Source organism: Vespa velutina, chromosome 22 (genome assembly GCF_912470025.1).
Source record: "Vespa velutina chromosome 22, iVesVel2.1, whole genome shotgun sequence".
Taxonomy (NCBI): domain Eukaryota; kingdom Metazoa; phylum Arthropoda; class Insecta; order Hymenoptera; family Vespidae; genus Vespa; species Vespa velutina.
The window spans coordinates 1,390,001-1,405,000 of record NC_062209.1 but is presented as its reverse complement, the minus strand read 5'-3'; the positions used below and the strand labels follow the sequence as shown (position 1 = coordinate 1,405,000).

The following is a 15,000-nucleotide window of genomic DNA, read 5'->3' as shown; positions in this document are numbered from 1 at the left end:
TTCCAAAGTTTACCAAATTTTCAAAAGTTTTCCGTAAAGTCTTCACATTTTCCAAATTATCCAAACTTTCTACATTCTTCAAATTTTCAAAAATTAAATCAAAGTAAACATTACGTATACAGTGTTAATTTATACATTTATCGTACGAAATGATACGTACTGTGTAATTGTTTACGTGTGACATAGACAGAGAGAGAGAGAAAAAGAGAGAGAAAGAGAAAAAGAGAGAAAAAAGAAAGAAAGAGAGAGAGAGAGAGAGAGAGAGAGAGAGAGAGAGAGAATAGAAAATAAAGATATCGTACGATCACAAATATCTTCGAGGTACGTGCGACGGAAACTGATAGGACAAATTCACGAAGTTTTTTTCCCCGAATAAGAAAAATGGCAAACGGAACACGTATTCATATTATATTTCCAAACGATCACGACAATTTCAATTGATAAAAATATCTATGATTAATCGATAAATTAAATCAAATAATTTATATTATTCAATTAATTAATTCGCCGTAATAGGGTTAAACGAAATTTAACATACTATTTCTTTAACACGTTTATCCACCATATACATACGTTTAATACGAAGCTTAACGAGTAAAACCGGGAAGATAAACGTTACGGGATGAAATCACGAACTTTCTCGACTACGGAAAAAGGAAGGGGAGAAAATGAAAGAAAAAGAAAAGAAGAAGAAGAAGAAGAAGAAGAAGAAGAAGAAGTGAAAGAAAAAGAGAAAAAAGAAGAAAAGGAAAAGAGGGCAAGAAAAAAAAAAGAAAAAAAGACAGAAAGAAAGAACACGAGAATGGGCACACACGTACACATAAACAAACACGAGCATATACAGAAAAACACAGGCACATATACGCATAGAGAAACAGAGAGAGAGAGAGAGAGAGAGAGAGAGAGAGAGAGAGAGAGAGATACAAAAGGGCAAAGAGTTTTATCCACGAGACTTTGTAAATAAATCGTGATAGGAGTCTCACCGTAAAATCCATTTTTGTTCGCCAGCAACGGAACCACCATTTTACAGTTCAGAATATAAGAAACAATATCAGTGACCAATAACACCATCATCATAACAATCACCATCACCATCATCACTATCACTATAAATCACCATAAACTACTAACATTCACATGACATTAGAGAAAGAGAGAGAGAAAAAGAGAGAGAGAGAGAGAGAGAGAGAGAAAGAGGGAGATAGAAAGAGAACGTGTGAAAAAAGAACTAACAAGATCTTCAAGTTTTTCTTCGGATGATACATATGTATGTATGTATGTATGTATGTATGTATGTATGTATGTATGTATGTATGTATGTATGTATGTATGTATGTATGTATGTATGTATGTATGTATGTATGATATGTATACATCGTTTGATCGAGAGACGACAAGAATTGGATGACGCGCATCGATTGCCTTTCTTTTTCCTCATTCCTTCGTTCACCGCGTCATCACCCCTACCACTTATTAAACGATAAGAATTCATCGTTCTATCGGACGACATGGTGTTACGTTCTTCTCGAAAGTTGCATCACATCGAATGATTTCATATCGTTAGAAACCTCTTTCCATCCATCCATCCATTCATCCATCCATCTATCTATCTATCTATCTATCTATCTATCTCTCTCTATTTCTTCTTCCTTCTCAAACGATATATATATATATATATATATATATATACATATATATATATATGTGTGTGTGTGTGTGTATATTAATATACATATATAGTATTAATATATACGTATATTAATAAATTGACATATATATATACATACATACATACATATATATATACATATATATGTATGTATGTATGTACATAAAGTAATAATAAATAATATCAAAGTAACAGGTAGAAAATGTATGATTTTGTACAACATTCGATGAAATGAAAAAAGTAGGGGGAAAAAAAATAATTAGAAAAAAAGAAAAAAGGTGGGAGTAAAGAATAACACATTAGAAATAATTAATAAGAGAATACGTACTCTCTTTCTCTCTTTTTCTTTCTCTATATTTCTATCTCTTACACTCACTCTCTCTCTCTCTCTCTCTCTCTCTCTCTCTCTCTCTCTTTCTCTCTCTCTCTCGCACTTCATCTATCTTTCTCTCATTTTCTTCCTTTCTTTCTTTTTCTTTTTCTTATTCTTTTTGTCTTCACATTATTTTCAGTACACGTTTTCCTTTTCTTCTGACAGAAACGTCGATGATCTCGAATGGAACCGAGCGCACTCGTTGCAAAAGAAAATGAAATACTCGTAAGATTATTGTCTGCGTCGTCGTCGTCGTCGTCGTCGTCGTCGTCCTCGTCGTCGTCGTCGTCGTCGTCGTCGTAATCGTAATCGTTCGACGTCGACGTCGCGTCCCGTAGTTTCGTTTAATATAAATCAGATAAAATAAAGAGAGTTAGAGAAGGAGAAAAAAAATTATAAAAAAAAAAAGAAATAAATAAATAAAGAAAGAAAGAAAGAAAGAAAGAAAGAAAGAAAGGAAATAAAGGAAAAGAAAAATAAACGACGTGCCGGAACGGAGATCCTTACGGGCCGAGGTCGCGTTGGCCACTGTGAACCAACGACGCCAGCGTCGTCGTAGCTACCGTACCGCTCTTATCATCGTGTTACGACGTCGCGACGCCCACGCATGAGCGCTAGGCACGCGCGCCAATTTTTACCGCGCTTACTCTCTCCCCCTCCGCCGCCTCCTCCTCATCCACCGAGCTTGACCTCGGCTAAGGGTCATTGATGATCCGCCGACACCGTACCAGACGTTTCTTTCTTTCTCTTATAAACTTTTTCTTCTTTTATTTTCTTCCTTTTCTCTCTCTCTCCCTCTCTCTCTCTCTCTCTCTCTCTCTCTATCTCTCTCTCTCTCTCCTTTTCTTCTTTTCTTTTTGATTTATTTACTTGTATTATTTTTTTTCTTTTCTTTTTTTCTCTTTTCCTTTTCTTAATTCTTCTTCTTCATCCTCTCCTCTCGCTTTTATTCCCTCTCTTTTCATTCTTTCTTTCTTTCTTTATTTATTTATTTCATTTTTTTTTTTCTTTCTTTCTTTCTTCCTTCCTTCCTTCCTTTCCTTGCCTTTTATTCGAGAGCTAAATTCCAATGAAACGAATTAATCTTTTTTTTTTTTTTTTTTTTTTTTTTTATTAATAACGTTAATAACTCGCATATCCTTTGATATGCAAATGTAATTAAATTTTTAATGTTCGTCGATAAAACGATAAAACGTTAATTTGTGTATGTGTGTATGTGTGTGTGTAACTATGTGTATGTATATATATATATATATATATATATATATATATATTTAAGATTTAATAAGAAAATTAATGTGCAATTTTATTTAACGCTTTGAAAGTACCGAGAATCGTCGCTCATTCTTTTTTATTTTTGAATAATGATATTTCTAGGATGAAAAGTATTTCTATTTTTTATATAACACGATTTAAACGTTTCATGACATTTCATAATGTTTATTCCGATGAACGATGAACGATGAACGATGTATTATTAAAAAAAAAAAAAAAAAAAAAAAAAAAAAAAAAAAAAAAAAAGTAAGAGAAAAGAAAGAAAGAAAAGTATTATGAAGAGTTAACTGAACATATCGATTTGCATAAAACAATAAAAAATATTTTGACAGTCGGCACTTTAAAAATCAAAATTTTATAATAAATTCTAAAATATGGGTCAACACGAAAACGTGTACGTCATTGATATTTATCTTCCCATCAGATTTTACGTTTTGCAAACACGAGACACATTTCGAGTTTTTTTTCTTTTTTTTTTTTTTTTTTTTTTTACTTTCGCTCGTTTATTTATTTATTTATTTTTCTTTTTGTTTCTTCTGTTTTCATTTTTTTTCATACCCCTCCCTCCTTTTCTTTTTTTTTTCTTTTTTGTTTTTTTTTTTTTTTTTTTTTTTTTTTTTAAAGCTTATAAAACATTGTAGTAAAACATTAAATGTACGTGTCGTGTATCAGAAGGAAATTTTATTGTTCATATACATACACACATACGTACACACACGTACGTACGTATGTATGTATGTATGTATGTATGTATGTATCTATGTATCTATGTATTATATCATAGCAGAGTTTCTCAACCTACGGGAAATAAAATCTATCGTTTTATATCTAATCGTAAGAATCGATTAATATCTATAAGATTTTCATTAGATAATTCGCAAGAAAATATCGTAATTACTGAATCACCTTAAAACAATCAACATTGATTACTTCAATACACCAGACCCTTTTTCAAAATTTTACATTAGAAATATTTCGAATTAATTCTTATCGCAAACAAATTTATTACACACGCGTTATCCCATTATAAATTACAAACGCGCCTTATCCAAAATTAGTCGATGAAGATGCCCAAAAGAAAAAAAAGGAAAAAAAAAAAAAGAAAAAAAAAAAGAAAAGAAAAAAAAAAAAGATTGACGAACGCTGTTACCATAACTCATATTTATGTTGTATTTTCCAATTAAAGGGTTAATCTATTAGCACGCGATCTATTAGCGATCTAGTAGTTCGACATAGTATTTTGTTTTCTTTTTTATTCTTTTTATCTTTTTATTTTTTTTTTTATTTTTTTTTTATTAGGGGAGATAGAAGTAATCACATTGTAATTCGCACCACGAACACCAGTTACGATGAATTTCGTAAGAATGTAGTTTGATCGGACACCTGCTGCATATTGTTTTTCTATATCAAGTTGCGATGACCCATCTGACAGGACTACGACCCTTCTTTTTCTTTTCTCTCTATCTCTCTCTCTTTTCTTCTTTTTTTTTTTTTTTTTTTTTCTTTATTTCTCCCCTCCGTCAGGAAGGGACGAACACGTCGAGAGTACTTCTCTGACAAATTTACGCGGGTCACTGCTCGTACTCTACTACTATCTCTACGTTCTCGTATTGGTCGTTATACGGGGGGAAAAAAAAAAAAAAAAGAAAAAAAAAAAAATAAAAAGGAAAAAATAGGAAGAAAAAAACGAATTTCAATGGGGAGAAACCCTGAATTTTGGTTAGGGAATAAATACGTATATATTTCGATTGTTACGGTTAGTCAAAAGTCTCTTTAAACGTTTACATCGAACCAGGTTGTATCATCCATTTATATGTCATCGCAACACGAATCTATCTATCTATCTATTCATCTATCTATCTATCTATCTATCTATCTAACTATCTATCAATCTAACAATTTATTTGTACGTATACGTACGTGTTTATTCGATCGTTATATCAAGGCCGATTCTAATTTTCCTCTTGTCGAGAGTTTTATCTATTATTACGTTTGTTACAAATCGTCACACGATCATTGAGAGAAATTGAAATCGTATGATCAGTATGCCAGATAAATTCGATAAGTATTAAATTAACGAAATATTATACATATTTTTTCGTTCATATACATATTACATATATAATATTATATAATTTTTTTATTAAAACTTTATTAAACTTCATAAATTATAATTTCTATTTAACTTAATTAAATATTAAAAAAACAACAATACATAAATCTAAAATTAAGTATATCTTATCGTGGATCATCAATTATTATACAGGTTCCTCTAAATCTTAAATACTGCCAAATCTTTTAAATTTAATGATTTATCATTTAATTTCTTCTATAATATTTATACATTTATTATAATAGAGTATCTAATCCTAATTTATTATATAATTTTCATGAAATTAAAATTTAAAAAAATTTTAATAATAATTTATTATATTTCATCAAATAAATTAATTATTAATTAAACTTATTTTAAAAAATAATTATTATATGAAATATTTAATTAACTTAAATAAATAGTCTAACAGCTGATACTGGTACTAAATTTTTCTATTTTTATTACTTTTATCTTATTCTAATTTTCATTAATTTTAATAAAATTTAAATATTACTATATTTATAAATTTTTTTAATATTAAATTATATAGTATTTATCAAATTTAATTAATTTTTAAACAAAAATTAAATTTAAAATTATATAATATCATATAATTATTTTATATATATATATATTATAAAATTATATATAAATTATGATTAATGATAGAAATATGATAATTCAAAAGAGTGATTGTACTAACACTTTTCCCCCTTAACCTCCTCCTCCTCCTACTCCTCCACCCCCTCCTACGCTTCCTACTTTTAGAATAAAGTAAAAAATCGTCAGACAAGAGAATTTTTTGTCCTTTCACTTAGTCTAGTCACGAGGGCAAAGTTAAAAAGATATATATATATATATAATATACGGGAAAGAATTAGTTAGTTACATAAAAGGACAAAGGTCAACGTCATACTACTTACTGACGAAAGATTTAGAAGTTGAGAATTATCTCGAATTAAGAACACAGCTTTTTCTTTCCTTCCTTTTTTTCTTCTTTTTTTTTTTTTTTTTTTTTTTTTTTACAACCCCCCGCCCTTCTTTTTCCTCCTACACTTTTCCATATTGTTATACGTCAAGGGAAATTGTCAGCGAAAAATCTCATGATACTTCATTTTAGTTTCGTTAAAAGCTGTAGTTCAATTCGATAGGAAAAATTCTTATTAAAAGATTAGAGAGAAATGAAAGGTCTCGTTCGAAATTAAAAAGAACTCAAGAAAGAAAATAATTATCGATTATCGACTTTATCCTATACATTTATACATACATACATACATACATACGTAGGCACACATATACTCATATACACATACACACACACACACACACACTTACGCAAAGATAGACAGACATAATAATAACTTTAATAATCTTTCAAGGAAAGATATAAACGGAATGTAATTCACTATCACTTGCAAAGAAAATTTTTCGAACGACGATCAAGAGGACGCGAAACGAACGGAACATATATATATATATATATATATATATATATATATATATATATATATATATATATACAGACACACACAAATACACATCCAGGTAAATACAAAGACAAACAGACAGACAGATACACACACACACACACATGTGTATATAATAACTTTAATAATCTTTCAAAGAGAGATATAAACGGTCTGTAATTCACTCTTACTTAAAAAGAAATTTTTTCGAAGAAGAAACGAAGAGAACACGAAACGAACGAAAAGTTTTCCGGATTAATTTGTGCGTTCGCGAAAAGTCTTGCGAAAACTATGAGAACTTCACTCTTTCGTGTTCTATCAACCGCGAACTAAAATAAACTTTGATTTTTCTTTCTGTCTTTCTTTCTTTCTTCCTTTTTTTTCGTCTCTTTCTTTCTTTTTGTTATTATTGTTGTTGTTGTTGTTGTTGTTGTTATTTTTCCTTATTACTAAATTAAATTTCTTCAAATATCACTTTAAAAATTTCTCCTTATTTAATTAACGATACGTAATTTTAAATGAAATAAATTGATTGACGATTATTATATCTCTGTTTGTATATGATAAATATTATATATTTCGATCGATACTTTTATAATCAAAATATCGATGGATATAATATTAATTGATTTATTATAATTATAATTGATCTTATATAATTAATTTTTATATAATTCCTATATAATTAATTTTTATATAATTTAATTTTTTTAACAAACGTTTATATCCCTGCAAAATAAAAAATTACGATAGAAAATATTACATGACATTTCCTTTCGTCGTTATTATCCTTATCGATCTCGTAATACACACACACACACACACACAAACACACATACATACGCACACGCACACATATATGTTTATTTCGATTTTCAAGAGATAGAAATCCAATGCGATATTATACGAAGATAAAATTCAACATATCCGTAACAAGATCAAAAGCATTTGTCACGCTAATTAATTTTCACTAAGTTAACAAGCATGTTAGCCATCGTAGTCGTCGTCGTCGTCGTCATCGTCGTAGTCGTCGTCGTCGTCGTAGTCGTAGTCGTCATCGTCATGAATATCGTTCAACGATCACATGAACCATAATCTAGAAGATATGTTTTCCAACAGATTTCATTTATCTCAAATTGCAATTGAGTCTCCTAATGATATAACACGTCACTACCGATTAAACCGATCTAACACAATATTCTAACTGAGTTTACATACAGATAAATATCAAATCCTAATTAACGTTATTGCAATTAGATATATAGATAATGTTATCTATTGCCTAAAGGATAGAGATTGAGAGAGATTCAGAGAGATAGAGAGAAAGAGAGAGACAGAGAGAGAGAGAGAGAGAGAGAGAGAGAGAGAGAGAGACAATAATAGAAAGGGAAACTATAAGGGAAGACAACCGATAGATTACTCGGACGAACCACCTGATGATTCTGTCGGATTTGCAGAACGATACAGGGCAATAGCGGTAGTAGATCTTGCTAGCGGCTATTTGCGACGATTTCATATCGACGAAGACGACGAAAGAGATAAACGCTTTTGGTAGATTGAAAAAGAACAAAAAATAAAAAAAAAAAAAAAAAAAAAAAAAAGTAGAGAGAAAGAAGAGAACGAAAAGAAAAAAAAAAAAAAAGAAAAGAAAAGAAAAAGAAACTACGAAAATCTCCGACGTTATATTTACAATCCTATTATCGTAAATATTTTTACCTTATCAATGTTATATCCGCGATATGTGAAAATATAATATGTAAATATTTACTTTATTTATCGTTTAAACAGAAACGAAATTTTCGATGATTAAGTGAATCTTACGAGTGTAATGAAAATGTACGATTAGGTTGGATCTAAAATAATTTCGCTGAATTATAAAACATCTCGGATAATAATTTCGCTTCGAATAATAATTCTTACGTCAGATGTTTCTTTAATAGCATATATATATATATATATATATATATAGCGTTTAAATAATGCAAAATTGTATAAAAGATGATATTCGCGAATAATTATGACGCATGTCTTTTAGATAATAATGGATGATTTCATTTTGTTATTTTTCAATTTCTATTTCAGAAAAAACGAATGATTTCTCAACAATTTTTAATTTCTTTTCCATTGTTTGTCCTTTCTTTCTTTCTTTCTTTCTTTCTTTCTTTCTTTCTTTTTTTCTTCTTCTTCTTTTTTCTCCTATCATTTTTTTCCTCTGAAAAATGTTTACACATTTTAATGGACGATACGTAAATACGATATGTACGTAATTATATATTTCATATGAATTAATATCTATATTATACGATTCGGACAAATCTATTTGAATAATAAATGATAGTAAAGGGGGAAATTTATTTCAAAATAAAAAACAAAACAAAACAAAACAAAACAAAAAAGAAAAGGAAAAGAAAGAGAGAAAGAAAGAAGTTTATTCCGACGTAATTCCAAATGAAATTAAATTCTGTCGTTCATTAAAGACGAGAAAAAGAAAAAATTCGTGTATCAACGTAATGAGCTCTTTTTCTTTTTTTTTTTTTTTCATTTTTTTCTTTTTTTACAAATAGACAAAAAGAAAAAAAAAGAAAGGGGGACGGGGAAAAAAACAGAATAAAAGCTTCTTTTCAAAATACAGCACACGACAGATAAAAACATCGTGGATTCATAATTCAGTTAATCTTGGATTTGAAAATTTTGAAATAATTCTCAATCGTTGAGAATTATTTAACAAAATCGTTTTTCTTACCGTTGTCAAAAATACATTTCTTTTTTTTTTTTTGTTTTTGTTTTTTTTACGTAACAACGAAACGAAATTCAATCTCATTCGACATTCATCGATTGAAGCGTCGTTTCTATATCTTTTATTTTTACTTCTCTTTTTATTTTTCTATTTCCCTTTCTTTTTTATATTCTATTCTTTCTTCTCTCCCTCTCTCTCTCTCTCTCTCTCTCTTCTCTTTCTTTCTTATTTTTTCTTTCCGAAGGAAAAAAAATCGGAAAGAAGCACGGATTAGAAAATTCCTGTTCGATTAAAACACATATATACATACATAAGTCATTAATTATTCTTATTAGATCGAGAAATGGGAGTTTAAAAGCTTGGAGATTTAAAAAAAAAAAAAAAAAAAAAAAAGAAGAAAAAAAAATAGGAAAAAAAAGGCAGAAAAAAAAAGAGAAAGAAGAAAAAAAAATCGAAGAGTTTCGCAAATAAGAAAATTCTATTCGTAAAGTAGTAGTAGTAGTAGTAGTAGTAGTAGTAGTAATAAATAGTAGTAGTAGAGAAGGAGAGAGAGACAGAGAGAGAAACAAAAAAGAAGAAAAGAAAAACGTACGTCTATGTAAGCAAATCGCATTTCTCGATATACCGAGTGTATTTAAAAGAAATTTCTTTTCTTTTTTTTCCTCCTTTTTTACTAGAATTGTTAGATTACGAGCTGGTTCACGCTTGGGTCACGACACTCGCGAAAGGTTACAACGTGTTTAGCTCTGACATGAGTCCGAGTTGCTTTAATACGTACTGTTAGAGGAGATCGAAGACGGGAAAACGATAACGACGTTCCCTCGGAAGAAGAAGAAGAAGAAGAAGAAGAAGAAGAAGAAGAAGAAGAAAAAGAAGAAAAAAAAAAGAAAAGAAAAAAGAAAAAAGAGAAAAAAGAAAGAAAGAGAAAAAAAAGTTACGAAAGTTGACGTCGTTCGTTTCTCTCTCTCTCTCTCTCTCTCTCTCTCTTTCTCTCTCTCTCTCCCTCTCTCTCTCCCGTCTATCTATCTCGTCGGCAATACGAGAATATTTATTTATCCCGTCGTTTTATCTCACTCGAATCGTTCATACGGATTGGTTCTCGAATCTTACGACGAATCGATCCTGTACACTCCCTCTTTGATCTCTCGCGCGGACTTTTAAAGGAGAAACGAATGTAGAAAAAAAAAAGAAAAAAGAAAAAAGAAAAAGATAAAAAAGAAAGAAAAAGAAAAGAAAAGAACAGAAAAGTAAATAAATAAATAAATAAATAAATAAATAAATAAATAAATAAGAATATGAATATCTCACGAGCAAACATGATATGATATTATATAGCGATTGAATTCTAAAGTGCGAACGTTATATAGTCAATATCTCAAAGAAATGTTGATTATTTAATAATTCAACAAATCTCGCCGCGACTTTTCTTCTTCTTTTCTTTTTCTTTTCTTCTTTCCTTTTCTTTTTTCTTTTTTCTTCTTCTTTTTCTTTTTTTCTTTTTTCCTGTTTTTTTTTTCTTTTTTTTTTTTTTTTTTTTTCGTATAACTCTGCAAAGAACTCTGGAATGAGATATTTTTAATGAATACGGAAAAATTGGTATACCATGCGAACTACCTACGTTAATAATTAACAAGAAATGGTGATCCTTTGTAAATGATTAAAAAAAAAAAAATATTGCATATATATATATATATATATATATATATATATATGTATGTATGTATGTATGTATATATGAAAGATAGAAAAAAGAAAAAATTTTATGAAATATTCTACTACATATACGTTAATTATTATTCATATCTTTTCTCTTTATACAGGTTGATTATAGATTAATCTTTTTTTTTTTTTTTTTTTTTTTAAGAGCAATCAAGAAAAAAGAATATATATATATATATATATATATATATATATATATATATATATTAATCGACTTCCAATTAAAATCGATATTTCAATGATTTTTAATATTTCTTATCGAACTTCTTAATATTCTAATCGCAATTATATAAATCAATTAGATAACACCAATAAATCATCATTTAACAACATTATTATTAAACGAATGCAAATCAAGAAATAAAAAAGAAAAAAAAAAAAGGAAAGAAAAGAAAAAAGAAAAAAAAAAAAAAGAAAAAAGAAATGAAAAATAATTTTATACTTTCTACAAATTTTATTAACTCGTTATCAATCTATTTGAACGTAATAATAATAATATCATCGATAGATCATTTTAAATAAATGATTTGATTTATCACATACCATTGATTTTTAAAAGATCTCGATAAGATCTTACGTGAATTTAATAACTTAATAAAAATAATACACCTAAACGAGAAACTTATTTCATTCGAGGAGGACATGGAAACAAATGAAAAAAATTGAAGAACAAAAAATAATAATAAAAAAAAAAAAAAAAAAAAAAAAAAAAAAAAAAAAAAAAAAAAAGGAAAAAAAAAAAGAAAGAAAGAAATAATAAAAGAAAAAAAGAAATAAATAGAATACATAGAAAATAGAAAAGGACAAAACGTAGAATAAAAACGAAAAGACAAAAAGAAACTGAGCATAAAGTTCTTACGAGATAAAAATAAAGATAGATAGACAGATAGAGACAGATACAGTAAGATATATATATACATATATATAGAAAAGAGTAAAAGAGACAAGAGTGAAGCTCGTTTGAGAGGTTTTAAAAGACCTCGCTTGCTTTGTTGCACCTCGCATTTGACGCATCACCATTCTAAAACCAAGAATATGTTCGTTTAAATGCCAACCCTGATATATATATATATATATATATATATATATATATATATATATATACATACCTCAAGATAAAAAATATATTTCTCTTTCTCTATTTATGGATATATTTCATAAAATATTTTGTCTAAAAATTTCCCACAGCCCATTCACCCTTCCCTTTGTAACCTTACATTTTTTCATTCTCTTACTTATTAACAAAAATGATAATTACATTACTAACGATTAAAGGTTATCTCAATTTTGTCATCGTTCACATTAATGCGCATGCGCTAAACAAAGAAAGATAAAAGACAGGAGAAAGAGAGAGAGAGAGACAGAGAGAGAGAGAGAGAGAGAGAGAGAGAGAGAGAGAATAATGAAAGTAGAGAGAAAGAGAGAAAAGGAGAGTAATGAGAGTAGTGAGAATAGAGAGGAGAGAGAGAGAGAGAGTGTAAAGACAGAAGATGAAGGAAGCAGAGTAAACGCAAAATTTACATTTAAATGATACATTGACAATAGCACGAGTAACAACGTCGAAGAGAACACGTAGCTCTCTCGAGACTGTTCGCTTATGTAACAGAAGTACAAGAAACTACTACTAACGTTAATATTTTCATACATACATACATACATAAATATATAGATAGATACATAGATATAATAGTACTACAAAAGCACGACGCATAAAATCACGATAATTTCTAAATAGATCGAAGACATTATACGATATCGTATATTTAGAGACAATATCTAAAATGTTACTTTTGAACGATTAAATATTCTGGTACATATGTATATATATATATATATATATATTAGGTAAATATATAATATTTTTGATTACCTTATCTATTAATGTACGTACATATGCTATATATATATATATATACTATTTATTACTATTGCTTACGACGTCCTTTCACGCGAATTACGAAAACACATAGATAGTTTGTATATAAACAAAGATAAACATCGATAAGGCATTTTAGGCTACTCTAATGTATATAATATATTTTAAAAACGTAAACAATTGATGACGCAAAATGATTGGGAGATGAAAGAAAGGAAGGAGGAGAAGAGTAAAAAAAAATAAATAAGTTAAATAAATAGAAAATAAATTATACGAATCAATCGCACAATTTTTTTTAACGTCCACGCACATCCCAACATTTTTCGATTTTGCTTCTTTTCTCTCTCTCTCTCTCTCTCTCTCCCTCTCTTTTTATCGTCGATATCGTCTATTATTTACTTTATAAAAAATGTCATTTAAATAAATCTAACTAAATCGCGATAGTATTTTAGTTAAATTTTCTTTTTTTTTTTTTTTTTCGTTTTTCTTTTTTCTTTTTACTGAGTAAACAATATCACGTGGTAGTTATTGTACCAGGAATATCCATTAGATCTCGTTAGAAACGAAACACATGATACATTCGATGAACACTATCTATAATGCAATGTAATATAATAAGACTGGTAGACTCTTAACGTATGTACGTTGTCACACTTAATTAGCCTATTCGCATAGGAGAGCCTCTATAGTTAGGTTCGACGTAGGTATAGATAAATAAGACCCTATGAAATTCTATATTCTCTTATCACTAAGATAAAACGGAGAATTGGTCTTTTGGGAGAAAAATACGCATTGACTTACTTAACCCTCTCTCTTTTTCTTTCTCTCTCTCTCTTTCTCTTTCTCTCACTCTCTCTCTATCTATCTATCTCTCTCTCTCTCTTTCTGTAACCCGACCTTTTTTCTCGGGCTCAAAATGAACGAATATATCGAAGTAAAAGTTTCTTTTTCCTCTTATCTCCTTTTCTTTTTTTTTTCTTTTCTTCCCCTCCTCCTTTCCTTTTCTTTCACGCAGAATATTTTTTCCATTGTAAAGGAAACGTAGATTTGTATTTAATGGATAAAAAATAATAATAAAGAATATTACAATAATAATAATAATAATAATAATAATAATAATAATAATAATAATAATAATAATAATAATAATAATAATAATAATAATAATAATAATAATAATAATAATAATAATAATAAAGCAACGAAGTTGACTTTGAAACGAGATTGAAATCTTTCGTCGAGTGTAAAAATAATAAAAAAAGAATAAAAAAAAAAAAAAAAAAAAAAAAAAAAAAAAAAAAAAGAGAGAACAAAAAAAAAAGAGAACAAAAAGAAAAAAAAAAGAAAAGGACATAAACGATGAATAAAGTGAAATATTTTTACTTTCCTCCTCGTATCCCATAAAATCTGTAAACTCTTGTCCGAACGTATATATTATAACGTAGTATCATTAAATATGATTTATACTTGTAAGAACATTAAAAATTATCTTCTACGATGAACTAATAAATAATTTTCATATCGATAAAATGAAATAAGAAGATTATAGGGAGAGAGGAAAAAAAAAACACACACACACACACACACACATACATTATATTATACATAATTATGTGACTTTCAAAGTTATACGTAAGTTATAGAATATTAATCGGAGATTATGAAATAATCGAAAAAAAAAAAGAAAAAAAAAAAAAAAAAAAAGATAGAAAAAAAAGACAAAATTATAATACGATTCTTTTTAAACGTTCAAGGCAAACAGTAGATAAATCATATTATGTGAAAAAAAA

The 15,000-nt window shown here is 28.2% G+C and overlaps 1 protein-coding gene across 3 annotated transcripts in view; it reads right to left on the bottom strand.

Annotated features, from left to right (window-relative positions):
- Nucleotides 1-15,000, bottom strand: part of LOC124956575 (growth factor receptor-bound protein 10-like) — a 437,491-nt gene that overhangs the window by 379,548 nt on the left and 42,943 nt on the right. Inside the window, exons 1-2 of one of the 3 annotated variants that reach the window (XM_047512552.1) lie at nt 1,998-2,027; nt 984-1,106 (exon numbers count right to left, since the gene is read on the bottom strand). The exons of the other annotated variants lie outside the window; for them this stretch is intronic. The gene's annotated coding sequence lies outside the window, so the exon portion shown is untranslated. Of the gene's footprint in view, nt 1-983; nt 1,107-1,997; nt 2,028-15,000 lie in introns of those variants that run through there. 3 annotated transcript variants of the gene reach the window in all.